This window comes from Triturus cristatus, chromosome 7, assembly GCF_964204655.1.
Source record: "Triturus cristatus chromosome 7, aTriCri1.1, whole genome shotgun sequence".
Classification (NCBI taxonomy): Eukaryota; Metazoa; Chordata; class Amphibia; order Caudata; family Salamandridae; genus Triturus; species Triturus cristatus.
This window is the reverse complement of record NC_140590.1, coordinates 645,515,597-645,543,520: the sequence shown is the minus strand read 5'-3', so window position 1 is coordinate 645,543,520 and position 27,924 is coordinate 645,515,597. Positions and strand designations below refer to the sequence as shown.

Sequence of the window (27,924 nt, the reverse complement as noted above, 5' to 3'; positions counted from 1 at the left end):
ACAAAAATTGAGCACATAGGGACTTGCCATGACAAGAAATCATTGAGTCTTTCAGCAGTCCCTTTCCTTGAATCCAGACTACACACCAGCCTATATGTCTGACATACCATCCACCTGGGCTCTCTTCAAATGAAGACTGAACCAAAAGTCTGAGAGCCTGAATTAGATTTTGGCAGATCTGGGATATGTGAAAAAAATAACAGCTGTCCCGTCCACCGTCCTTTTAGTGCATCGTCTAGGCTCTAAGAGCTGATATCATACAAAGTATGCATAATGATCAGGACATCAGCTGCTTTTTATGGATGTCCTGCATCCACCAATCTCTAAATCCACCCCAGAGTTTGAATGAAATGTAACTCCATTCACCCACGAAAAAAGTCTCAATTTGAGTCGTGCTGTGAAGTTTTTGCATCAAAATGAGTAATGGGCCTATTCACAAAAAACTGCAAATTTACTCACATAGTGGGTAAATGTAAGACTTTTTTGGAATTTAACATGAATTCTAGAAGTGCTCCTGGGACGTAGGAGATTTGTGTTGGAGCCAAACCCAGTGGTAGCTTAGGTGGATGAAAGACTTGGCGGACCAGTGCAGATTTGAACCTGTGACCATGATTTCAAACATAGATTCCTGTTGCAACTGCATTAGTGCAATTAGACATAAAACCTACCTGTGCTATCACTGCTGAATGTTAGCACCTGTCAAATAGTTACAAACAATGTATATTTGTAAAGCAAATGATCATCATGAAGGGTACCTTAGTGTGCTGAAATAACAGATGCTTATAGTTGTTTTTGTATTTTCTATTCCAGCCAAGTAACATGAATGAATTCCCTCATATTAGTAATTTAACCAAATGTATGTGGTGTATGGAAAGCTTGGAGTAGACCCGTCATCAGTGTTCTTTGCGTTCCTGCAACATCAGATCTAAATCATCTGAGTGAATGAATTTGTGCTTTTCCTTTCGATACTGTAGACCTGTTACCAAAGGTTACACCAGTCACTTTTGATCTACTCAGTGAACTGGGATTCATTTTCCTGCATCTTCTTTCCTTTTGAACTCTCCCTTGAAGATGCTGTTTCATTCCAAATGTAAGCTTAGAGAATTTGACCTTCTGTTCTCTTGTGTGGGCGAAACCATACTGATGTTCTCTTCTTTCCGACTCCCTGCAAAGGTTGGCTGGTTACAGCATATTAATGCATCACCCTGAGTACTGTGGGTCCTCAGCCTGAGACATGCAAGTGGATTTGAAGACTATTGCACTGTACCCTGCATATTGACATACGGTAGAAGTGCAATTTTGTGTCAGACTAATTTCAAACCACTTAACACTTACATTACATTTATGAAACAGAGCTTTTCCGAACTGTAAAAAAGTGGGTTATTAGTTGAAAATGATGCCGGCCCTTCTCATGTGGAGTGCCCTATTGTAGTACTTGACTCTCACAGGGTTGCGGGCAGAGCAATCCAAGGGCTACTCAGCGGAGGTGGTGTGGGTTGTTATCCAAGTCCGCAGGCACGCAACAAACAATTCCCAACAAATCGTGTCTAGTAAGTGCTTTATCTTATAAAAAGGAAAAGTGTGTTATTATGCACACACGACTCAATGCCACGTATTTTTATAAATATATACATTATAGCATTGGGAAATACTAATGGAGATACCCTCCTTACCAGTTTACACCCCTAGTGAACCCTTCACCCTATACCGACAATGCTCCCACATATACTAGGCACTATACAATTGGATGTAGTTATCATAGGGCAGACATTCCGGCTTTATCAGGGTTTCACCATATTAATAAAAGCAGAAATATATTACAATAAGCCAATACAATAGCATTAAAATAACTGAGGATGGTAGCATCTTACAGTGGTATTTATTCATACCTGTAATGATTCAGTGCAAAGCTTTGTTTTGCTCCTGGTGGCATGCTCCCGCCACCATGAGTAGTTTCTTCAGGCGTCCTGTTCTCTAAATGTTCATATTTCTATAGGAGCCTGCTCTTTGTGCACCTGTTCCTTACACACGACCTGTCTCCTGTCTGGGCGCTGGCACCTCTGCAGTGCTGGTCTTCCTCAGCAGCACCCATAGGTGCCCCAAGGCAGAGTGCCCTCCCTGTCTGCACTCCTTTGGTCCTGCAGCTTCCTAACTGCTTGCAGCACACTAGTGTGTCAGCAGGCTCGTCCTGAAGGTCACACACTTACAGGACCAGCAGACATAAGATCAAGGAGAACCTTCAGGGTCCCCTACAGCAGCTCCGTCCTTCTACTGTTACCCCAGAGGGTGTAGGGAGACCAGCACCCCTAGCTCTACAGATACAAATCCTAGTCTCTGAATGCCAACTGAAGTCGAAAAGTCCTGAAGTGCATGTCTACAGGAGTCAGGGGTCATCTCTCTTCCAGCTGGGCATTCCTGTTGTGGTCCTTCCCCCAGGTCCAGACCGTTCTCAAAGGTCTTTCCCATGTGAATGGATTTTTATATAGGGGTGGAAAGTGATTGAAGGGAGGCAACTCTGCCCCATCCTAGGGTGACACACCATCACTCCACCCCTGGTTCAACCCTCTGGCACAACATTTGGGGAATTTCCAAGATCGCACCGTCAAGTGGTCTATTGAACAATCTCCTTTGACAGCCTAAGCTTTTCCCTTAACTGCCAAAGATTCCTGGTGCCTTCCCTCCAAAACGTCAACGGGCAACCACTCCTGTGACTAGCTGTAGAGGTCTGGCTACCTTCCTTTGTTTTTGTTGGGTTGAGCCTTCCTAGACCAGATGCAGTGTGAAAAGTAATTCGCAAACACAAGGAGATGATGGACGGAGCGCTGAAACTTTTCAGACACTCACCCCCAGTCACAGACCTGGGTTGAATCCATCATTGTTCTTTGGCTCACTTCGCCACCCCAGTTCAGACACAGCTATATGCAAATCAGTCTTGACACTGTGCCTCATGGGAATAGTCCAGACCGATTTTACAAGCCATGTCTTCCCTGCACCGGAAACAAGCATCCTGGGACCGGTTTTGGGCTAACAGCCCTCATCAACCAGGGTAGCTTGAATCCAGTGGCAAAGTGAGCAAGGGGCCCACGTCTGGGCATACCCTGCCAACTTAGGGTGAACAAAACAAACACAAGGAGATGATTGACGGAGCGCTGAAACATTTCAGACACTCACCCCCAGTCACAGATCTGGGTTGAATCCATCATTGTTCTTTGGCTCACTTCGCCACCCCAGTTCAGACATGGCCATATGCAAATCTGTCTTGACCCTGTACCTCCTGGGAACAGTCTAGCCCAAATTGCTAAGCCATGTCTTCCCTGGACCAGAAACAAGCATCCTGGGACCGGTTTCTTGCTCACAGCCCTCATCAGCCAGGCTAGCTAGCCTATAGCGGAGTCTGAACTGAGGTTGCGAAGTCAAAGAAAAATGATAAATCTTGAAGTGCCATGATGATTCAGAAATGTGAAAATGAATATCAGATCTGTATTTGGTACCATAATATTGGTGCTTCCGCCGAGTCTCTAGACCTAACTATGTTGGTTGGTTCAGATTTCACCAATAGTGTATAATACAGTGAAGCTAACTCACATTTCAGTAAACTTTATAGATGTAAATAGTGACACTATTAATACTTCATTTAAAAAGGCATATCCAGGTCGGTACCAATCCCTGAAAGGTCCCTTCTGCAACAGGCTATCCATGCACAGATACAAGATGATAGTTCAGATGCTCAGCCCATACATGCGCATACATGTTTACATGCAGCCAGTCCAGGGCCTCTTACCCTAGCTGCACAGCAGAGGACCTTGTCTTAAAGGGTGGACACTGGCAGTCAGCACTCCTACTACAGTATAACACCGCTTGCTGTGAGTGAGACTCAGGTAGTGAGATTAAGTCACGGCAGAAGTCCATAACCAGGTAATCCAAAAAGGGAAAAATCCAGAGATATTAATTAGGACAGAACCCATTTCTTACACTAGCACTCTGCAGACCTTTGGACCGTTGAAATGAACAAGCTCATCCTGTTGGAGCATTCAGAAGGTAGAAAGGGTTTGCAAAGGGCTAGCTTGACCATAGGTAAAGTTGTGCCCCTTTTTCTTATTAATCAAAAAGCACAGGACGCTTCTTTTTTACACAATACCACTACATGCTTTTACTCTGTGCCTTCTACTGCAGTAGAAAATAAATATTCTGGGGCATTCAATGCTCATTACCAAAGAGGTTAATCACGACACCTCATTTTAGGGACGTGGCATGAGAAACACTGTGTGATACAAACTGTCGCCCACAAACACACACTTTTTCCCCTGCAAACGTTACAAGCAAATGTTTAGAATAATGTTACATTCTAACAGCAGTGTAACTTTAAATGTCATTTTGGCAACCTAAGTTGAGTGATTTCCTGTAATGACAGCGTTTCATCTGTTTTGGGAAACACCAGTGTCCTGTAGTCGACAAGGTGAAGAGCGTGCTGATAACTCCAACCCTCAGCATGTTTGAAAGTAAAATAAGCACTGGCACTGTCAAAGATTTTGGCCTTTTTGTAGTGAAAGTGTTTTCTCAACCTTCCCTCAAACAGGAAAGAGATACAGCTGCATCTGCCCCTTAGAGTAGGTACATGGCAGGCAGAAAGGGATGCAGGCAGACAAACCGGGAGGGAGGCGGGGAGCAGGCAGGCGGGCACCAGTTCAAGCTTCACTTACAGTCCTAGGAAAGCAGATGAAGTGCGGAAGAGTGGGAGGGGAATACATGGATGGGTTCAAAAGAAGAATGTTACTCGTCTGTCAGGATGACCCAGAAAGGAAGAAACTAACAATCGTCAAGCATTAGAAAGTATGACGCTTCTGCAGCAAGGGTTGTGGATGAAGGCATGGGCTCAATGCTTGTGGCGCTGCTGCTGGTTTGTATGGCAAAGAGTGATGACCTACTAGGAGTGCAATTGCCTCTGGAAGAGCCAGAGGCTGTAGGAGAGGAAACTATTGACTGATATGTTTTCCTGGAACTCACTCTGTAGGCTTGATTGTATCCTGAAACATGTTTCCCCTCTAAACATATCCCATGTGTTGCCCCATTCAGATCCTTACTTAAACGTAAGGGCCGGCAGTTCAGCCACACACTCCCTGAGCCACATTCCCTGCTTATGAATTCAGGATAAACCGGGTGTGACTGAGAATGAATGAATGAATGAATAGCTGCTTGAATACCAGCTCCACTTTTTTATTGCTTCCCTTAACATCGCTGAGCAGTTAACCTTCTTGGGAAGATCTTTGTATCAGTGCAAAGCAAGGAGAATTCAAGAAATGATTTACTAAAAGCAGGTGCCTTTTAAAGCAGCATTGACATGCCGGTAAAAAAAGCTTTCAAATACAGCAGTACATTAAATAGGTTTTATTTAAACAATTATTAAATGTGGTGGTGATGTCAGTGTACAGTAGTGAGCGTGGCTGTGTTTCTATTGTATAAGACATCCAGCGTCAGCCCCTCCATTTGGGCCGCCGACTTCAAATAAAACGATAATAAAATGGGTTTTAAACCAGTTTTATTTTTATTTTATTTCAATCCCTTGGACCTCCCCGCCCCAGGACTCTGACGAGTCTTGGAGACGGGTCCAGGGGGATGAATCTGCTTGTGGGGGAGTGGTAGTGGATTCCCTTCACTGCACATGAGGGTTTGGCCGGTCGTCTCAGGCCAGCCAAACCCTCATGTGCAATGACGCTCTTTCCAGCCCAGCTGCGTTGCTGGGGTTGGAGAGAGCAGGCACAGGCTCCCAGTCTGCCTGGGAACGCAAGTTGCCAGTGCTCAGCACAATCCTGCAGCTACTTTCATGCAGCGTCAGGATTGGACGCCTTGCAGTGTGGGAGCCTGTGCCCAGAAGAAATAAGAGTGCAATGTGGCAAGCTGCGGCAGCGTTGGCGGCGTTCAAGTAAGTGTTCAGCGGTGGCCCTTCCATTTGGGCAGAGGAGTGCCACCCCTCTCAAATAAAACGGGTTTTAAACCTGTTTTATTATTGTTTTATTTTAATCCCCTCGACCGCACCCTGCCCCAGGACTCTGATGAGTTTTGGGGCGGGTCCAGGGGGATGACACTACTGGTGTGGGAGTGGTAGAGGACTCCCATCACTGCGCATGAGGGTTTGGTTGGCTGTCTCAGGCTGGCCAAACCCTCATGCGCAGTGGCGCTCTTGTCAGCCCCAGCTTCCTTGCTGGGGTTGGAAAGAGCAGGCACAGGCTCCCAGCCTGCCTGAGAGCGCATGTTGCCAGTGCTCAGGCCAATCCTGACACCACTTTCATGCAGTGTCAGGATTGGCCGCAGTGCAGTCTGGGAGCATGTGCCCAGAAGATGGAAGAGCGCAATGCGGTGAGCTAAGGCAGCGTTTGTGGTGGCGGCATTCAGGTGCGGTTTTTTTATTTTTATGTTCAGAAAAGTCTTCATCTTCAAGTACCAGTAAATAGGGCACGGGTCCAGATAGATGGTGTGACATCTGAAGCTATTCGGATTTGCAGAGGGACAAGGCAGGGGTGCCCACTCTCGCTGCTCCTATTCTCACTGATGTTGGAGCCGCTAGCCTGCGTTATTAGGCAGTGTCACAGTGAATCAGCATTGCGGTTTGCGCTTTGACCCATTAGCATATCGTTGTATGCCGACGATATGGTATTATTTGTCAGTGAACCGCAAAAAACTCTAGCCTCAATTGTACGGCACTACATCAGGTTTGGGCAAATCTCAGGGTTCAGTATAAATTGGAGCAAATCGATCATAGTGCCCCTAACAGAGAGCACCACTCCACACGCTCTGGAATTTCCTCTTGAATGATCTGTTGACCCAGTGAAATACTTGGGAATATGGATTCACGAGACCCAGAAATAGTGGTAAAGAAGAACTATGGTGCGGCCTACGCCACCCTGGAACATCAGGTCACCAGATGGTCGGGACTGCCATTGTCGCTTGCAGACCGAATAGCTTCTATGAAGATGATTGTCTTGCCACGTTTTTTGCATTTATTCAGTAACATCCCCATAAAACTATCCAGACAGTTCTTTCAAAACATAAGATCCCAGCTGGTAAAATTAGTGTGGGGTGGGAAGCTGCCTTGTGTGGGTTAGGATACGCTCATTTTGGATTATAGTAAGTGGGGCTTCAATGTACCGGATCTACATCTATATTACCTATGCACCCAAGCACAATATGCACACTACTGGTACAATCCCAATGCATTTATTCCATACATAGCGGTAGAAGACGGTGATGCTTACCCGATTCCCCTACACGGTATTATATTGTATAGTAAACGGGGAACACAAAAAAATGAAATTAACACTAAAGACTGCACAATGGCAGCCTGACACACTTTAGGGCGGTCAGCAGCAAAGCTTCGGCTAAATGCCCCTATGCTCCCACTAATGAACCACGCAGCACATTCGGTAACAATGGAAGCAGGGGCTATGCGTTCTTTAAAGCTAGTGGGCATAGAAAAAATGCAGGATCTATACCCGAATGGTAAATTTCTCATGTCAGAGAAGCTACACTGTATACAAAACAAGACGCCATTGTTTATGTTCACATTCCATAGGCTCTGTGCGGCTGTGCGGGCACTCTACCACTCTTTCCCAGACGAGCCACCGACACTGCAGACTCTACTGGTTAGCCCCACACGTCATAAATGAATCACCAGGCTCTATAGAGCAGTAAGGGAGGAACGTGCAGCTGACACATATAGTAGCTTCAACCGTTGGAACAAGAAGCTTCAACCAAAGCTCACACAGAAAGAATGGGAGCTCAGCTGTCAAATCACAGAGGCGCTGACGCCAAATGGTAACTTACGCATCATTCATTTCAAATATCATCACCGAGTATATTATACACCAGCCAGGCCACATAAATATGGTATTAGGGAATGTGATGCATGTAAAATATGCGGGTTGCAAGGAGCAGACTTCCTGCATTTAGCGTGGGAGTGCCATTGAGTACATGAGTTTTGGGAGGAGGTGGTTAACCAACTTCAGATCATGATTACTGCAAAGGTGCAATGTAGTCCACCTGCGTGTCTTCTGGGCCTCACGCCTCAACTAAAAGGCACAACTGGCAAGTTTACAAAAATTGCATTGCTCTTGGCAAAGAGGAGGGTGGCGATGAACTGGGAAAGCAAGGCAGCCTCTCTGCCTGAGCAATGGATAAAGGACTTGGTGTATTGTAAAGAGAACCTTGATCTCTATGCCAAGGAATTGCCGATGATGTCAAGACCCAAGGACATATGGGAACCACTGTTGAGCTACCTGAGGTCAAGGGATCAATGTATACTGGATGAGGGGGGGAGTTTGAGGACTATCTGCCACAATCACTGTCATTATATACATTTTCAACAGTCAAGTAGCTTGCTGTAGAGGTACAATGGAGATGTGTAATCAGCGTGCTATATGTTGCTCTGTTTCTGTTATTTCTGAAAATGAAAATAATTAATACAAAAAGTACCAGTAAATAGTTACACTGCATCCTTTTTTTCACTTATTTCAGCCTTCAGTCACCCGTTACTTAGTAACTCTGCAAAATTGTTTTTTCTCTAGATAATGAAGTGCTCAAAAGTAATGTCCTGATAGGATGACCTTTTACATTCCAGATAAAATTGAAATGCTGTCAACACAGTTGTAGCTAGACTAAACAGTTGCACCTAAGATCAGTTATTGGTTCCTTATTTCAGATCTGAAAATCTCCGCTTCCTGGTCAACTGTATTTTTTGTACAGATACACTTCACCTGATTCGTCACTCTTTTCAATGTGTGATCTCTCCTGGCATGTCTGTATAAGTGTAAATGATAAAGTTCCTTGCAGATACTTTATAGTATATATATAGTGCCCCAAACCTGTTGTCCGTTACACTGAGTGTGAATACAGTTATTGCCAACCTTCAAGTACTAATGTTTGTACCAAATGAGTCTGTAGCAAACCATTGTTTTTGTGCACATTGTATTTACTCAAGGTTCCTACATGGCATTTTGCTTCACCTTTGTTGCCGCGGTACTATGAAACTGGCTAATGGCAGCCTACAGTTCTTAAGAACTATCTTGAGGCTATTCAGGTCAAATTCTGAACTTTTAGCAGAGCTAGCACACCACCCAGAAGCATACGACTTAATCTTCTTAAATTGTTTAAGGCATAGGTCTCCAGACTACGGCTCGCAGGCCACTACTGCACGCTGCAAGATTGTATCCGTGCCGCAGAGCCTGCTGGCTGCCTGCGCTTAAGCCGCGAGCGCGCTGGCAGTGAGTGCGCTGTACTGCTTAGAGAGAGAGAGAGAGAAAGAGATAGTGCTATATTTCACAATGAACTGGCATCTCTCTGTCTTGTTTACTTATTTACTAAGCAAAAACCAAAGGAAATGATGGACGGAGTGTTGAACATTGCAAGCACTCACCCCCAGTCAACTGATCTGGGTTTAATCCATCACCGTTCTTTAGCCCACTCTGCCACCCCAGTTCAGACATGGCCATATGCAAATCAGTCTGACCCTGTGCAGTTCGGGCTGGACTGTTCCCATGAGGCACAGGGTCAGACTGATTTGCATATGGCCATGTCTGAACTGGGGTGGCAGAGTGGGCTAAAGAACGGTGATGGATTAAACCCAGATCAGTTGACTGGGGGTGAGTGCTTGCAATGTTCAACACTCCGTCCATCATTTCCTTTGGTTTTTGCTTTGTTCGCCATAAGTTGGCAGGGTATGCTCAGACGTGAGTCCCTTGCTCACTTTGCCACTGGATTCAAGCAAGCCTGGCTGAAGACGGCTGAAATTCCAGAAACCGGTCCTAAGTAGCTTGTTTCCGGTCCAGGGAAGACATGGCTTGGCAGTTCGGGCTGGACTGTTCCCATGAGGCACAGGGTCAGACTGATTTGCATATGGCCATGTTTGAACTAGGGTGGGAGAGTGGGCTAAAGAACGGTGATGGATTAAACCCAGATCAGTTGACTGGGGGTGAGTGCTTGCAATGTTCAACACTCCGTCCATCATTTCCGGGGGCGGCACCTTGCCTGTTGTTGTTTTCCAGAAATGTGCCAGCCCGGCCTACCATGTAGTGTGTGTTAATTGTGCCCAGAGGCTGACACTAAAGTGGAGGCTCTGTGTCTTTTCTTTCTATAGTCGTGCCTTGTTAACATACGACCATGCAGAAGATCGCACTAGCTAGCACTGAGGCAGGACTGTTTTCCAAGTCCTGCCAGTCTGGCCCACTCAAGCAGCCTCAGGAAGACATTGCCACCAAATTCATATTTGCCAGTGGGCAGGGCAGTGCAGCGGACTTGTAACAGCAGTGCACTAAGCCTTCAAGAGAGGCTCTGTCCACAGGGTCAGATTGGTAAAACGGGCACTCGGCTGGTATCAGAGTTCCAGCTGTGGGCTGCTTTTTTGGGCAGCCTGGGGCCGATTTGGGTGATGTTTGTGTTGATTGGATGCCACCAGAGGTCCAGTGGGTGCCTGAGGGGCCTTTCTGGAGGCAGATGGGCGTCCATTACCTCCCTTTTATCAACAGGCAGAGGCGTCATTCCCTTTCTCTCGCTGGGCCGGCCCATTAATGTATGGATATAGAGCTGGGGCAGGGGGCCTGAGCAGAAGTGGCCTCACTTGTTTTCAGGTGTGTTTCACCAGTGTGAATTACTCCGTGCATTTTTTTGATCTAAGTAAAGTTAAGAAAACATGCCTCTGCCACAGCCCCCCCCCCCCCATCTTTTTATAAAGCTTCGCCAAGCAGTGTTTTGCAGAAAGGCAATATGCAAATGAGGGCAACTTGGTTTTTTAGCATGTCCGCTCCGATTTTTTTATCCCAATCCAACCCTGTCTGCCTGCCTAGAACCTTAGCGACCCCAGTAGTGAGTACCAGCAGCATTAGGCCGCAGTTAGAGCCCAGCAGGCCTGTCCCAGCAGCAGGATGATCAAGTGTGCAACCCTTGGTTTCAAGACCAGGAGCGTCGGCGTCCCGGCCCTGGGCAGCTCCAGCTGCTGTCTTGTCCAGCGCCAGTGTTGTTCTCTGGTACTTTCCAGCCTCAAGGCCCAGCCCCTCCCACAACTTCAGCTGAAAGCCCCTTGACAGGATGCCATGAAAGCAACCAAAGCAGTCATGACATTCCAGTCAGAAGCGAGCCTTCCCTTTACTGCTCCAGCTGTCAGTGTCTTTAAAAGAAAATGCTCAAACAAACCGCTCTAATGATAAAGCTTTATCATTGTGTGAGCTTCGTTTTGAAATGCATGAGTGTCACATGGAGATAGACATACTTCCGTATGCAATGGTGTTTGTTTATAAGTCTATTTAAAAGAAAAACATTCTGGAGAAATCATACATATATCCTTAGACTTTTCTCTTAACGATATTTCTTTACAGGGAAATAACCATACGTGCCGCCTGTCAAATTTAGGTGCGGGATGTACTTTTTAAGAGTAAGGGAGGTACAGATTAAATAGGAGCAGTGCCTAGAAGATCCCTATAATTTCGAGTTTACAAGAGCACACTATGTTAATTATTTGTCTTCCGGTTCCCAATTGAATTTTAAAGAAAAAAATGTAGCCTTGTTGGTCTGCCACCTATTATTCAATGTGACAAGCAGGGACGAGAGTCGTAAATCCAAGATGTAACCGGTACTTCAAAACACTTAAAAGGGGGTTAGAGATGTTATAAAACCATTATGTAGGAAAATAATGGGTACTTTTCTCACATCCCTACTTTTTTTTTTGCTACTAAAAAGTGTCACTCAGCGTCACACATTACATAAAATGTCACACATAAGCAAACTGAAAACTTGGAAATGTAACACACCGAGAATTTAGCAGCTATGTGTAATAATCTACTGGTCTCCTCCTCGGCTTCATACTGATTGGTTGTTTAAAGTGAATGAACACCCACAATTTCCTCCTACCTTCCAATTTGGTCACTCGCTGTAATTTTTTCAGCGATAAATATGAATTTATCTGGGGTCTGCTGTTGCGGAAAGATTTCCTAGGACCAAAATCCAGCCGAAGTCACATCTGGAAACTAGGCCCAAAGCTTTTTCGGTGACACAGAGACGTTTTTAAAGTGGGCAAATGCAGTGAGCCAGCATGAAGAAAGGAAAGAGGAATGCAAATAAGGAACGAGCAAAGGAAACTTAAAAGGAAGCCAGATAGAACATAGGTACGGAAAAGAATAGAAGGAGGGAAAGCAGGATTGGAAGGCGAAAAGGAAGGGAGAAGGAAGGAAATAAAAAAATAAGTTTGGAAAGCAGGGTAGTGAGAAGAAAGGAATAAAAAAAATAATAAGGAAAGCAGAAACATAGAATTAAATAATGAAATGAGGAAATCAAAAATGGACGAACGGGTGATGAATGGAAAGAAGCGAAAGGAAGCTTAATGATTGGAAGGATAATTAGAAGGATGGAAAGAAGGGGCAAAGGAAAGACAGTAGGATGTGAATATTTTGTCAGAGCATTTGCCTATGTTTGACATTTTTGCTCATTATATATCATTTCTCAGTTTAAGCACGGCTTTGCCTCTTTGCAATTGTCACATTTGTCTTTTGTTGTGAATCATATCATTCTGATTACAAAAAAGATCCAATTAAATATATTCATTCATTTAAATTTTATTCATATAAAAACTGATAATTTTCGGCCCCTGAATATTGGTAAAATATACAATGTGGCCCTCGTACTGAAAAAGTTTGAAACCCCTGGTTTAAGGAACTGTCTTTGCTTTGGTGTCCAAATGTCCTCACTGTATTATGTTGGTATAACAACTTGGAGTAATGCCTACCAATGTAGAAAATATTTGGTAGTCAATGGATCACACCGGAAATATTCAATAATTTACAAATGTTTAATGTTTTGGATCTCACACAGTGTTTTTGATGGAGAAATTCAGTCAATGTCTCTCATAAAAACGTATGGAAGAAATTAAGCATTTGTAACCCTTTTGAGATGGAGGGGGCATGAGTTTAAACCATTTATAGTAAGGCAAAAGAAGGTCCGAAAAGGAAGTATGTTTGGGATCTCTTTCCAAAGAGCAAAAAGGTGATTATACGTGCTTGCACACCATATGTCAGAGGCTGGTCTGATACTGTTAAATGGGGAGTATAGGGCAATTGTGGCGATCTTGACAATGCAAAGAAAACCTGCGTTCTAGTAAATGATTTTGCTGATTAAGGGCACAGCTCGCCGTTCTAGAGAAAGATTCAAATACAAACAAAAATGGTAATGGAGAGCAATGTACATTTAGGACTAGAACCCGACTTGTATAATTACTTAAGGAGTTACTGAAGCACGGTATCATGCATGTACATTTTTGTGGTGATCAATTGTGCCTTGATATTGATCATTAGGCAAACAAAATTATTTATAATGTGAAAGAAAAAGTTCGTAATTATTAGAAATCCTTTCTTAAAATCTACTTTATAAATTATTCATATTTGCCTATCAAAGAACTTGTTGACAAATTAAGTACATTTTATATCTTCTCTATCAATACCACAGAAGGGATCTATACAACATTTATTGGGGAGACAAGTGGTTGAACTCTTTGCTACGGAGAGAGATAATAGTCTACTCTGTAAAGTCAGTCGACAAATTTACAGGAAGTGTCCTTGGCCCGCGGTGCAACAAATTAATTTAGCAAGTAAAATTATGGTAGTAGTTCCACCATTACAAAGGTGACCATTGGCCTCTATCTGTATTAATCAAAACTGTGTGCAGTCATTAATATGGTATGGAGCATACAAAAAGGATGTTTCTCCTCCCTAACACTATTTATTCAACATATTGAGGCATTATCTTTGAAAATGTCCAAACTCCAAGTTGAAAATTGACTTCAGATGGCTGATACAGAGCATGTGATCAAATTGTATTCTGATTATCTCTATTCCAAGTATCCTTTCGGATGAAGAGGTGGCTATAAGAAAGACTGTGAAGGTTGGGTTGATGCATTTAGGCTTAATCTTCTCATCTTGAGAGAACAGACTTCATGATATGGGATTTGTCATCTTCTTGAATTTTGTTGTTATAACATTATATACTTGAGCATTCTAGACCCTATTTATCTTAATTTGAGTTGCAATCCTAATCATAAAAAGTAAATGAACTATGCAAGGCTGCTTGATCAAAAATATAATCTTTAAATGCTCATTATAAACTATGATGGGGATAATTATCTACATTATCTATCCTAGCTAACCTATTTATGCTGTACTCTAACATGTTATTTCGCTGAAAATATTTTTTTACAAACCTAGATTTGTAGCTAGAGCAAAAAAGAGATACCTAATATGAAGCATACTGGTATGCGTTATTAATAAAGTCAGCTTACCAAGAACAGAATTTAAACACTATTACTAAGTGTCATCATCTCATCAAATACCACTTATGATTGATGTGATGGTGCCTGCTTCCAACTTTGAAATATCTAAAACCAGCATGTTTCTTGCACCCAATGGATTTCTTTTCAGGTTTTACTTCCTTAAATTTATTTACATTTTCAGTAACAGTTTGTAGATCGTTTGGTGCAATAGTACCTCCCCAAAACAATTTTCTAACATCTCACTCACATAATTAAAGGGTTTATTCAGGCAGACTCCTTCAACTCAATATCACAACAAAAACTTCCCAATACAGATGCTATCTATATATTTGTTACTATTACAAATGCATTAATTTCCTGGAAAACATTGTATGTGAAATGATTTTCTTTCAAAGTTTTTATTTCTTATTCTAAATATTATGAAGGATGTTTAGAATGCAGGTACTCACTCTGGAAAAAATCTTACTTCAGCTTCTTACCAGTCAGTCTACCTTCAAATGACCTGTAAACCTTTTGTGAATACCCTTATTATTATATGATAATGCCACTGCCCAGGTTTTTTAGCAAGTTACATGAACAGTCCATAGATACTGACCCATTGACCCCCATAATTCCACTCAAAATTTATGAACAGCTTTGAATGCCATTAAATACCAAGATCTAGCAGACACTCATTTCACAATTTGCTGTGATATCAGAGGCTAGTTGGGGAGCTGTGGTTGGAGTATCCCAGGTAGTTGAACGGCCTCCCTTGTGTCCAGGACTGTCTGGGACTATGTCGGGAACACAGTTAGGGACTTGAGCAAGGACTGGGGACTGGATAGAAAACGTTCCGTGCACAGTAAGAGTAGTACAGCGCTGCCCAGGATCACACAAGGAGTGAGAGGAGAAAAGGAATCCAAAGGGGGAAGACTGTACAAAAGAACAAGATGTCTAAGACTCAGAAAGGAATGCCACTCACGAGGCAATTTAGCATTCAGACTAACTATCCACCCCAGGACGGATGTGCAGGACATTAATATAAAACAGCATTAACAATAAAGGGAATGTGGGGTAAAGCACTCAGGAGCTCCACACGGTAAGACTGAAGCTCAATAAGTTCCTCACCCACAATTGCAGTTACTGATCCTTACTGCAAATACCCACATATAGGATATGCATGCAAAGGCAGGGTCTGTGGAGCTAATACTTATGGTGGTGTTATAAATGTAGCTCAAAGACAATGCTCACAAGGAACAAGAAACACCACCTAGGTAGTCAGCTGTGCCCACGGATCCTGGCGATCAAACAGGAACATGCAAGGCAGTAACAGCAAGGGGTTAGAACTAAACAGAAGCACGATAGACAAGGAACTAGCAAGGTGGACTACTTAATAGAAAAGGAAGGAAATCATAGGACACACTTGGCAGAAAGCAAGTAACAAACAAACAAGTTAATTAGAAGCAAGACAGCAGGAATAGAAAGACCACAAACTAGGAACTGGAACCAAGGAAGTAGGAAGAAAGGCAGGGACTGGAAAAGGATATACAGAAGGGGAGGCTAGAAAGGTATACTAGAATAGTGCAGGTTCATGAATCAAGAAAACAAAGTAGCATTGAAGGTTGAAGGCAGTGCTGGGGCAGGAACCAGAATTGAGCTAAGGCGTCAAGGTAGCTCTGTGGCAGTACTAGTTCAGGAACAGGGAATTACTAACGCTCAGGAGTCAATGTAGCACTGCAGGCAGTGCTAGTTCAAGGAAACAGGAAATAGCTTCAGCTCAGGAAACAAGGAGTCAAGAGAGCACTGCAAGCAGTGCAAATCAGGAACAAGAAATAGCTGAAGCCCAGGAACAGGAACAAAGAATAACTATAGCTCAAACTCAGGAATATAAACAGCTCAGGGAGCACCGGAAACAAGTGTCAGTCCCACCGGTACACAGCTACAATGACCAACCTTGGCCTGAAGGGAGCTGGGGCTTAAAAGAGCTCACAGTAATCATATGCATCGGGTGTGAGCAGGCTAGCAGCAGCCAGCCACAGGTGAACTGGATTCCTCCACCCATCCTTGGCCTGCAGGGGTGGAGACAGAGCAGTGTGCAGGGAGTTCTAGGTAATGGAGTTTCTGTCATGAGCAGGCTGGCTTCAAGCATGAGCAGGCTGGCTTTCACAAAACCCGGCATGGATTGGGAATGGATGGCAATTTGCAAGTAGAATCCAAATCACTGGAAGTCAGTATATGCATGAAGAGGAGGGTCTGGAAGCTTATTAGAACACTGGAGAGCCCCACAATCAATTCAGCCCCCTGGTGGTGGGCAGGTGAATGCAGGGAGCGAGTTGTGACACCTTGGTTTTACTCTATCTTCCTCCTCAGCTGTGCTCTGTAATAGTGGTGAAAGCACGTTGCCTAAAGCATCTCCGTGAGCCATCTTTTTAGTTAAAAATGTGAATAACAATTCATGTTGAAAAAATGCCCAAAATACATAAAATCCCAATTTATTAGCCTCAATGAGGAAAACTTTAGAAGGCTACACTAAAGAAGGCTGCAAGGGGCTGGCAAAAAAAAGTGCATCACGTGTTTCTGGTAAATATAAGGCTCTTCTTGCAATTCTTAGGGGCAAGGGGAAAATTGGCTTTATGGTTGGTGGCTGGCTTAATGAATTAGAAGCAGCTGAGTAAATAAGCAGGTGTTCTACCCCTAGAACAGAGGGCAGCCCACAACCCAGTCACGATACGGAGTCAAAACTCCCTCTGGACATGGCCGATCAAGAGAGAGAAGGGAGACATTGACATACAGCAGTGATATACCAGAGACTAACTTCCCACTGGGATATGAGGCGGAAGATATTGGGGGTCTGCCCCACATAACCCGAACCTTGAGTAATGGCATGGATATGGAGAAGCGGGACAGCAAAGCGGCAGCAGGGGTGTCTTAGTCTCTGATATGTATAAGCCGTTTGGGCCCGTGCCGGCTGTGGCAGTATCCAGTTCTGTCAGTACATCAAATGGGAAGGTTGTTACAGTGCCTCTTCCTTTAACTGTCACAGCCTTGGCCTTTAGTCAGCCAAATTCAATGTCTGTGGAGACATTGTGTCCTCTGTTTAGTATGGTAAATCAGGTTGCCACGAATGTAAAGTCAGTTACATACCCTACGGAGGCAGAAAGAGGTACTAGTGAGGCTGAGAGCGCCCCCTCCGGCTGCACGCAAAACAGTCCAGAAGCTGCCTCCAATATTGTGGAGCCGGGCAGCATGGATTATGGGAAGTATGGGGCTGGTACACAAATTGAATCTCTATTGTTTACAAAACTGGCTGAAGTTCAGGCAGTTAAGACATATCAAAATTCAACTGCTCAAACCCTTACTAGAATGGCAGAAATGGAGAAGGTTTTTGAGGGATTAGTGGAACAAATGAAGGCAATGTCAAAAATGATTTCAGATCTCGAAGACACTCAAACTGAATTTCTCAAAAAAAAACTTAACACTGTGAATCAGCAGCTGGAGGAATACGAAAACCATGCATGAAGATCGAATCTCAGATTCATGGGGATACCAGAGTGGAAGAAAGCCAAGACCACTACTGCTATTGCGTTTATGGATGATTTGATTCATCCTCACATATTGCAAGGATTTACAGATGAACTAACAAAAACTAATGTCCATCGAACTCCCTTTTTGTAATACGGTGCAGGTCCCTGTACAATGCTGGTGAATTTTGGGGATCATTGAATCCACAAGAGGGTGCTTAATAGCGCGATCAAGCATTGAGGGGTTAAAATCAGAGATGGTTTCATGTACAGGTCTTTCCAGATATGTCGTTTGAGAACGCTAAAAGACGGGAGAAGTTCAGACAGGGGTTCTCTGTTTTTCAAGCTGCAGGGGGGGGTCAAGACAGGCTTCTGCATCCCTGCTAGATTGAAGGTTTACAATGACATTGAGATGGCACAAAACTATTTGCCTGAAATTTAATCTTAGAAATTGCTAAGGTTGATCTGAAGATTGGCTATATTAATCTAATTGATACTGATTCATTTAATTGAGGCAGTGGGCAGATTTGGGGGCAGGAGTTCAGTGGGGGCAGTTTTTGCATTTTGAAACAGTTGTAATTGTACTGTTTAATAGTTTAAAAAATATATAAATATCTGTAGGAATATAGCAAGTCAATAGTATGTAGCCTTTTATTTAGTAGCCTCTATGTCAGCCTCTGTTAGTTGGAGTGGGGGTCATGACTGGGCGACTTAGAGCCAACCGGTGTTTGGGGGCTGTTGGGGGATGGGGTTGGGGTATTTTGGGTTGTTGTGGGAGAGCAGGGGGTGGGGTTGGAGCAGGGTTTGAGGGTGAGCCTAACAGCTCCCAAGTGGGGCTGTGGCAAGTATGTTGGGGGAGAAAAGGGTTTTTTGCAGAAACTGGTCAAAGCAATTTAATCAAGTACACAATCCGAATGGAAAGGAAGTTGCAAAGTGTTTTAGGTGCATGGTGGGATCATGATTAGTCCAACATCTGCTGTGAGTTTCAGGATTGTTTCAGTGAATGTTAATGGGCTGAATAATACACACAAGTGCAGTGTAGTTATCCAGTGGCTTATTGAGCAGAAAGTGACTATTGTTTTGTTGCAGGAGACTCGTATTTAAAAATCTAAAATACTGCCAGTAGATTAGAACCCTTTCCAACTTTTGGCTCACTCCTCCACATCTGCCTCTCTTAGAGGGGTTGCAGCTCTCGCCAATAGGAAGTTTATGGGTAGGGCAGGACAGGGGGTTTCTGATTTATCTGGTAGGTGGGCAGCAGTAGGGTAGAAATTGTAATAAATGATGAGAAGTGTTCTCTTGTGTCATTTCATGGCCCGACCTCTGATGACCCTCAGCCACTAAATTATTTGTTGCTTCAGTTGGTGAGCTTCTCTAACAAAATATAAACAAATGGGTATTTTAATTTTGCACAAAAGATCAAATAGGCGTAAGTAGTTGGGTGGCTCCCCAACAGAAACCTAAGGTTGCTAAGATGACCAAGCGGCTTAAGGAGGAACATAGTTTGCTAGATCCGTGGCGAGTTCCTTTTCCCTAATATAAGTGTTAATTATTTTTCCTTTCGTTTTTGTTCTGTCCTTGGGATTTACCTCTAAAGATTTGTTGATTTCTTCTCCCTCAATCATTCCGAATTCTTTACCCGATCATACCGCTAATAGTCTAGAAGATACCTTTTCTGAGAAATTGGTCTTCTCTAATCATTGGTCTTTAAAAAAACTGTCTTAGTTGGGAGACTCCTTTGTCAAACAAATGAAGGCCAGAAATAGCCTGTTTTTGGTGTAGAGAATAAACACTCTTCTTCAATGGGAAATATATTGGCGGCACTTAAAGTAACTATGAAGGGAAAAATTGTTGCCTTTCAGACTCATTTTTGTAAATTTAGAAATATGAAAAAACAGGGAGGCTTTTTCTTTGGTAGAGCTTAAGCTCATGCAAGAAGTTAATCTCCAATATCTCCAGGAAAGCGAGCTAGAATTGGTTGAAAAATGTTTTGTTGGAAAGGCAAATCATAAATAGTAGAACATTCGGTCAGCAATTATATGAGGAGGGAGAAGTAAGTGGGAGGTTGCTGGCCTGGTGGGCTAGATCTAGGCAGGTTAAAAATGCATTTTTATAAACTTCAGGATCCTTTAACAGGTACTTGATGCATGAACCCTTTCAAATAGAGAGAAATTTTCAACAGCACTTTGCCACATTTATACTGCAGATCAACATTTTAGCTATGATGAAATAGCTCAAATGTTTGGCCAGTATCGGCCTTCCGAGGTTGACAGGTGAAACAGCACAAAATCTCACTTGTTCTTTATCTTTATCGATGATTGAGGGGGTGGTGAAAGCTGTCCATCGAGGTAAAGCTGCCAGGGAAGACAGGTTTCCATCAGACTGGTATTAGATGCTGCTCCCGGAAATTAGAACATTTATGGTGAATTTGTTTAATAATATCTTCATTTTGTAAGGGGCTCCTCACTTGTTTGCCTGATAGAGATAAAAATCCTGAGGATGTAAACTGATTTTGCCCAATAATGCAGCTCACCGCGGATTATAAGATTTTAACGAAAATTCTCTGTAAGGGTAACAGTGGTCATCCCATTTCTGATTGGTTATGATCAAACTGGATTTATTTCGGGGCTCCAGGGGTATTATAATACTCATTATTTTGTGGAAGTGATTGACTGTTTTAATCAGAGTAACAGTCCCGCTGCAATTTTATTTATTGACACAGACAAAGCTTTTGACCCTGTGAGCTGGGAGTAGTTATGTAAGGTGATGGAGGATATGGGAATTCCAACACAGCTTGCACTGTCAATTGTGTCAATTTATGTGGGCTCATCTGCCACAATAAGCCTTAACAGCAATATTGTGACTCACTTCCAGATTACCAGGGGCACTAGGCAGAGCTGCCCCTTTCCCCTTCTCTTTTAACTGTCTTTATAGAACCCCTTCCATATTTTCTGCAACAGAATTCCAGTGTGAGAGTTGCAATTTCTGGTGGGTCTAAAATTAAGGTATATGCGGTTGACTTGGTGTTATATTTGCCTCCTGAAAGGTCGGTGTTTCCAGTGCTTTTGGGTATTTTCTGTAGATTTTCTAATTGGGTACATTTTTCTAAAACAGAGATTCTTCATTTTAATATGAATGAATCCATTTGACCTCAAGCTCTCCCCAACACCTATCAGCGGTTGCCAGTTAGATGTTAATGTTTCCGAGATATATGACGATTTAAATGAACTTCATGCTCAATGGATGGTATATTATACTCCTTCATTATTATATAAATGGAACCCAAATATCTAAGAGCAATGTCCTCAATGACAGATTCCAGGAGTTGGATTCATATTATTTGGGAATGTCACATTGTTAAGGGATTTTGGGAAGAGATCTTGAGGTGTATGTGGGTCTCTCTTGGGACTGAGTATACAGTAGATGTGAATGCAATTTTGTTGGGCTGTTCAGAGTAGTTAGGAATTTAACCAGCTTCGACACCGAGTTGGTTGTTTATTGAAATGCTGTTGGTATAATCTATAATAACTGCTCTTTTGAAATCGCAAGATCCTCCTAAGCTACAATCCTGGGTGGACAATGCAAACATTGTATATGGTAAAGAGCTCTTGTATGTGAAGCGGATAGGGAAAGTAAGAAGATTTAGTAAGGTTTGCTAACATGCTGAGGTGTTTAATATTAAATGAAAGTTTGTTTAATTGATTTTATTGAGTCAAGCTATCTGAGAAGCTAGTATCTGTATGCTTACAAGCAGTAAAGGTAAGGGTGGATTTAGGAGGACTGGAGTCTGTTATGCATATTTGGGGAGAAATGGGTTTATTAAATATGGTACTGCACTTTACGTTGTTTCAAAATTAATATTGACACTTTAGTATTACTTCCTATCGCAAATACCTTTTTAATATGGAAAGTTTTTTTAAGGGGCTGTTAACTTAGTATTATTCATTATCTAATGAATTTGAATATATGAAATGTTTTTCTTCTATATTTCAATATCCATTTTAATTTTTAGGTGCTATATGAACATTTTTATGTCGTGCAATCTATGTTTTGCACTTTACAATGTTATTTCTTTTGTTATTTTAATATATACCCACTAACTGTTGCACTGCACATTACTCTGTTTAATGAATAATATTGACACTTTAGAATGCACTTTTAGGAGCTTGCCATTGCCAAGAATTTTCTAATGTGGCATTTTTTTTAGGGGTTGTGAATCTAGTATTTATTATTTGATTAATTTAATTATATACAATATTGTCTTATATACTATGATGAATTTTCCATTTTATCTGTGATGGTATTTTTTTGTATTTTACGATTTACTTTCTTATGGCGTTTAATTAATGCTTTGCACAATACAGTTTAAGAACATCCGTTTGCTGTTGAAGGAATTGAGTTCTGATGACAATGTACTCTGATGCTGGATTGATTTTTCTTTCTCCGCAAGAATCCAAAACAAATTTAAAACAATGGCTAGTAGTAAAATCACCTATTAAACATTGCTTCACTGAACTTTTGGATTGTCTAATCCCTCAAAATTCAATATTCACAATCACTGAAAAACACATTAACAAGCAACCCTTTTTAGGGTATATTCATCAAAGAACAATGCTCATCTAAACAGTCTATAATCTATTAATGCTGCTTCATAACTGTTCTGAGTAATGAACAGTAGTGTAAAGTGCAAGAAAGCACACATCCATTACGTCATGTTTTTATAGTCCACTTTTCACTCTTCCTGATTTGCATATCCAAGTCCTCTGTATTTCACAGGTGATGTCATACGAGTAGGTTCTCCGTCATTCCAACAGCTTTGTTTCAGTTTTATTTTTAAATGTCAGTGATAATGGACTTGAATAATATATGGCCCCTACTTTGCCGATACTTGTCATTGCTTTATACATCCTGTTGGTCTGTGCATGAGAATTAAAAAATATGAACATACTCACAGACGAGAGAATGAAGTCATGGGCAGAGCCTTTGCTTTGGCTCCCCTGCATCCTCGAAAAACATCACCTTGACTGGTGTATCCCCATTTCCATTGTCGCATTCTAGTCCTGGCTCCTAATTAAAATCATGGATGTCAATTAGAGGTTGCAACTGCGACCCCTAAGCCACCCGTTGTGACCCCTGCCACCTTGCTTGTGACCCCTGGGGCAGCGCCTCAGCAGTGTCCGCATCAGAACACTATATCATCATCGAGGCCGGCCCGGGCATCAGGCGTTTCTCTGTGAGGCTGGAAGAATGGGGGACGGTGTTACTGCAGTGCTGCAATTTCAGCCCCCAGTAACTAAATAAGCGGGCTTGGCCAGCATAATCACTTACTTCTCACCCTTGTTTCTAGCCTCCCGGGACCAGCCTGCCAGTGCTTACGTGTACTTAACGGTTTTTAAAATAAATAAACAGAAACAAATTAACACCACGTGACCACCCCAGTGGTGTGTTTGCTCACAGGGCCATCAATTTGTAGCAGTGCGTGATAGCACTACAAAGGACGGCCCTCACACCAATCATATCACTTTGTTCTACCTCTGCGCTCTCCAACCTTCCTCCCGCACCTCGTCACACACCACAGCCTTTCTTTCCGAGCCATCAGAAGACATCGTGGTGGTGCTCTCTCTTGGAGGCTGTGCATGTGCAGACGGCCCAGGCCAGCAGGAAAGCCCGGGCTCAGGTAGAATCCGTAAACAATCAACAGCCAGTGGTAGTAAATGATGCCCTGTGGCATAATTATTCGTTCTGCCCTGCCCTTTGCTTTCATCCCGGTCTACTTGCGCTACTTTCCCTCACTTTGGCCAACATGTCAGATGAACAGTGTCGAGTGAAGGTAAGAAACAGTACTCATTAACAGTTGTCCCTGACACCTATTGGGCAGACTACAGTCAAGTGCAGCTGCTCATCTATGGCTGTGTGCCAGGAAGGGCTAGGGAGAATCAGATGTAAGGTGGAGGAGACCCTGGAGGTGGTTTTGGGTGGAGGCAAAGGTGGCAGAATCATGCAGAAAAGGGCTGAGCCCTTTCTGGGGAATTCAAAGAACAGGAAAGGAGGGGGTTGAAGGGGGCTGAGAGAGTGCGCCCAAAGACATGTAGAGCACCCAAAGTCAACAGCGGTAGCCTTTTTTCCTCTCTAAACTGAACACCTGACCCGGGAGACAGGGAGCTGCCTATCTGATCCGATCATGGGGTCGCTGAACACTGCTCACCATGGTACTGATTCCCACCCAAGGGTTTCTGTAACAATTCTTGTGCCCACTACTTATCATAGCAACAACTATTGCTACAAGTCACCATCCTAATACCTGAGGGCACAGGTGAACACTGTAACCAGTGCACCGACTCCCACATAAGTTCTTTCTGATTCACTTCAGCTTATATGCACAGACCATACACTCCTTGTACCTCCACTCGAGCACATTCGCCCCAACATGGTGCTTCCATTACAACTCACTTTTAGCAGCACATTAACTACACCGACACTACTGAAGATCCAGCTCCAACTATCAGAAGAGACTACAGTCTGTGACTAATATAGTCTGCCAGTAGGTACCCGAACACCCAGAGCGGTTCGACGCCATACATCACTAGCCAAATCTCTACCAACAAAACAAAGTCCATTATTCCATTGCAACAGCGTGATAAGCCACATTACAGTAAACCGCCTTCATTTCAAATCGCATGTCACACGCACATGTGTGAAGTGAAGCTGTTTGCATGCAGGGATTCTGCAGCAGTCTCTGGTATGGCAAGTGCTAATGTGAGCTTAGCCACAAAATGCTCCCTCCCGCGTGCTCCAGCCTCTGTATGCCCGTGCGACTTTCGATCAAAGAAAATGTACCATAATTTTGTTTCATGTACTCTTTAAATACCATGGGGGTAAATTTGCTGACGATGTACCCTCACCCAGGATCAGACTGGGACAGAGAATAGGCCCAGACACCAAAATAAAAGTGGCCCTCACTCACGGCCTGAAAGAGAGCTCAAAGACGCTTAGGCAAAAATGGTAAATTTATCCCCCATTTGGTCCAAATGAATCCTCCCGCCACCCCCACACTTCTCTAAATCCTGCTACTCAAAGTCCAAGCAGAGGATATTCATTTCCTACAATTGCTTCCTTCAGAATAACCTACAAATTATCAACTGCACAAGTTGCATATAGCTGCCCCATATTCCAGGGCCCTGCGTGACAAGCTTCTTAACTCTAGGTTTTTCCTTTGAATTCTGGGACTTGTAGTAGGAGTTTTACAACAGGTTAACCTTGTTACAAGTACCAGAATTCAAAGAGACTCACGCAGTATCAAACCTCCACTCGCCACAGACTACTTGTACAACACATCCAGAGGATTCTGCAGAGGACCGCCCTTCCCAACCCAGCAACGTGTTTATCTATTGTTGCTCTCGTCAGACTCTTGACAGTCACGCACGCTGGTGAAGTAAACAAAGATGCCAGAGCTTTTACCCGTTTTCCTTGGAATGATTTATAAATTAAAAGATGTAAAGAAGAGCAAATATTCTCTCACAAAATAAAGTAGAAGGTTGTAAGTCATGTGCGCTTTGAGTTGTATACAGGGAGTGCACTCCAACCCAACATATTTCCAAGAACTTTATACGCTCCTGAATGACCTCCTACACCTCCCATCCCAAGCATAGTCCCCTACCTCTCCAGGCGCAGTATTTTCCTTATTCGTTGGCTTCTAACTCTTTTTCTTAGTAGCCAGTCCCATGAATACATAACTGGGAGAGTTCATATATTCTTGGGGAATCCGGACAAATGCAATCTGCTTTTATCAAGAAAAGTACTCGCACATATTGTGAGGACAAGGTGCAGGTGCGCATCTCTGTCTCCAGCCACAATGATATTAATAGCATGCTGCAGGAGTGCATGACTCGGGTTGTTTTAAATGGCATGCATGCATTTCTCCATTCTCTCTCCTGTGCTCGCTCTGTAAATGCGGGAGGCGCCATAGTAGCCGTTATTAGTGCGCATATGCCCTAAAAACAGCTTCAAAACATTAAACAGGCAGCAATTGTAATTTGTGGTAGGACGCATCACTCACACTACCACTCCTAGAGCATGTGATGCATGTTAGTTGGAAGAGGACTTAGCCTCTTAATGTTTTTATTTAGGCGGTTCTCTGTGTGCATTTTTTAGCTTGCGCTTCTTTGTATTCTGACCTGCCTTAAATCGCCGTTTTATCTACGTTACAAGACTTGAATTAAATTACATGGTTCTCCTTAGTTTCTAAAACAAATGGTAACATGAACTTGGTTTGAACATTATAGGCCCATCAACCTTACCATTTTATACATTATTTGATATTGATAATGGCTGATTTCAACTGGACTAGTGTATTTTCCATTGTTGTACACTATTTCATAAGTTCTTAATCAATGCTACATTATCTTAATTGTATATCTGAAGATACTACCTGAAACAATGTATGCAGCTATGTATAGGATTTGAAGTATTTCTGTTTATAGGGCACTTCTTTTGTATCTGTAGAGATTTCTCAGACTCTGTGTGTGATGAAAGTAAAGTTACATGCATCACTTCCTATGATAGCACCAAGTCAAAGATCATGCAATGTCACTTCCTTTGATTTCATGGGGTCCAAAGGGCAGGTGATGTCAGTTCCTTTTATGTCACAAGCTCAAAGTTTGTGTGATGTAACGTCCTGTGACATCATTGGGGGTGGGTCACATGGCATCTGCTGTCACTTCCGCTACCCTTGGCATTTTGATGAATTGACGTTCATTGTTAAACTTGAATAGGTCAAATTCTATATTTAATGCTCTTTTTATATCTGACTAGACCACAGCAAATTCGTTTTCTTACTTACAATATATGCATATTGCCAGAGAAATGAGCTATATAAAAATTATTTTGAGCTGAAAAACTACAACAAAGAGCAAAAGCTGTCATATGGAGAAATGGATCCCAAACTCTAGACATTTTAGCTTAGCAACTGTTCAGTTGCTGGTTAATTGGCAGGCAGAGGTCTTGTATGAGATGCACTCTTTCAGTTGATTTTTATTGTTTAACAAGGAATATTTTATATTTTATTAATACAATGGTGAAAATGCAACAGTTTTGTAGGAAAGTTCTCATCATGAAAAGTTTGATGAAAGATGTATTTCCGAAATGGCAGAATTTGATCGTAATATTGCGGCGAAAAGTAAGTGTAAGGGTGTTTCTGTGTTGCCTTTTCATTCTGAGGATCTGTTTTACCGCCTTTGTCACCAAGGTAGACGTGTATGTGTTAGACGGGCTCCAGAGTTCGAGGGGGTTCGAGTGGTGGATGGCCTTTTTAGCACAAAAATATTTTTCTTGCCGCAGATAAGGGCTTACATTCAATCAAACATAAAGGAGGGATAATGGCCTGGACTCCAGGAGGGTTCCTGTTACATAACAATAAACGCAAGTGAATTTCAATTAGTGTTTCCAAACTAATATCAGCTAGTTCCGAAGCTCAATGAGCCTGTGTTTTTCCACAAGCTCGCACATATAGTTTATTATGTATGTTCGTAGTCATCAAAGATGATTTTGCGATCTGTATGGCCCTAGAACCGGAGTCATTTTTTCGTTCCTGTCCAGGAGCCGTGCCCCCTTACTTTCCCAGGAACGTTTCTTCATGCTCACAGGTTTGGTTGGGTGGGCACACAGGGCAGCAGGAGGAGCCGCTGCCTCACTCTTTGCAACATCTATCCATGGGCATGCCACCAGGGCACAGCGTTCTGACCGGACCTGCAGAAAGATCCTATTTTGACTTTCCTGTACTTTGGCAACTATCAGATGGCCTGAATTGGTCTATATATGTCTGCCTTGGTAGCAACAGAACTTGGAAGCCAGACTACACTATGTTCTGCAAATGATGGGCCACAGTGGAAATGTAAGGGTGAATCTCAATTGTCTTCTCACTAGAATGGTTTGACCGCTCCTATTTTTGCATGGGAAGTTATTTTTATTACCGTTTCATCAATCATCAGGTTCTTTTTAGTACTGATAATAAAACTGGCTAATCATTCTTAAAATGACACAGATGTCATGAATGCAGCTAGATTTTACACTATAACTAGTTGAATAAGTTATCTTATGTTGCTCGTGTTTAAGCAAGGCAATTCGACA

At 42.8% G+C, this 27,924-nt stretch overlaps 1 protein-coding gene across 3 annotated transcripts in view; it reads left to right on the top strand.

Moving 5' to 3' along the window:
• PRKCA (protein kinase C alpha) overlaps nt 1–27,924 on the top strand; it is a 1,238,880-nt gene that overhangs the window by 693,261 nt on the left and 517,695 nt on the right. The gene's annotated exons all lie outside the window — the stretch shown is intronic.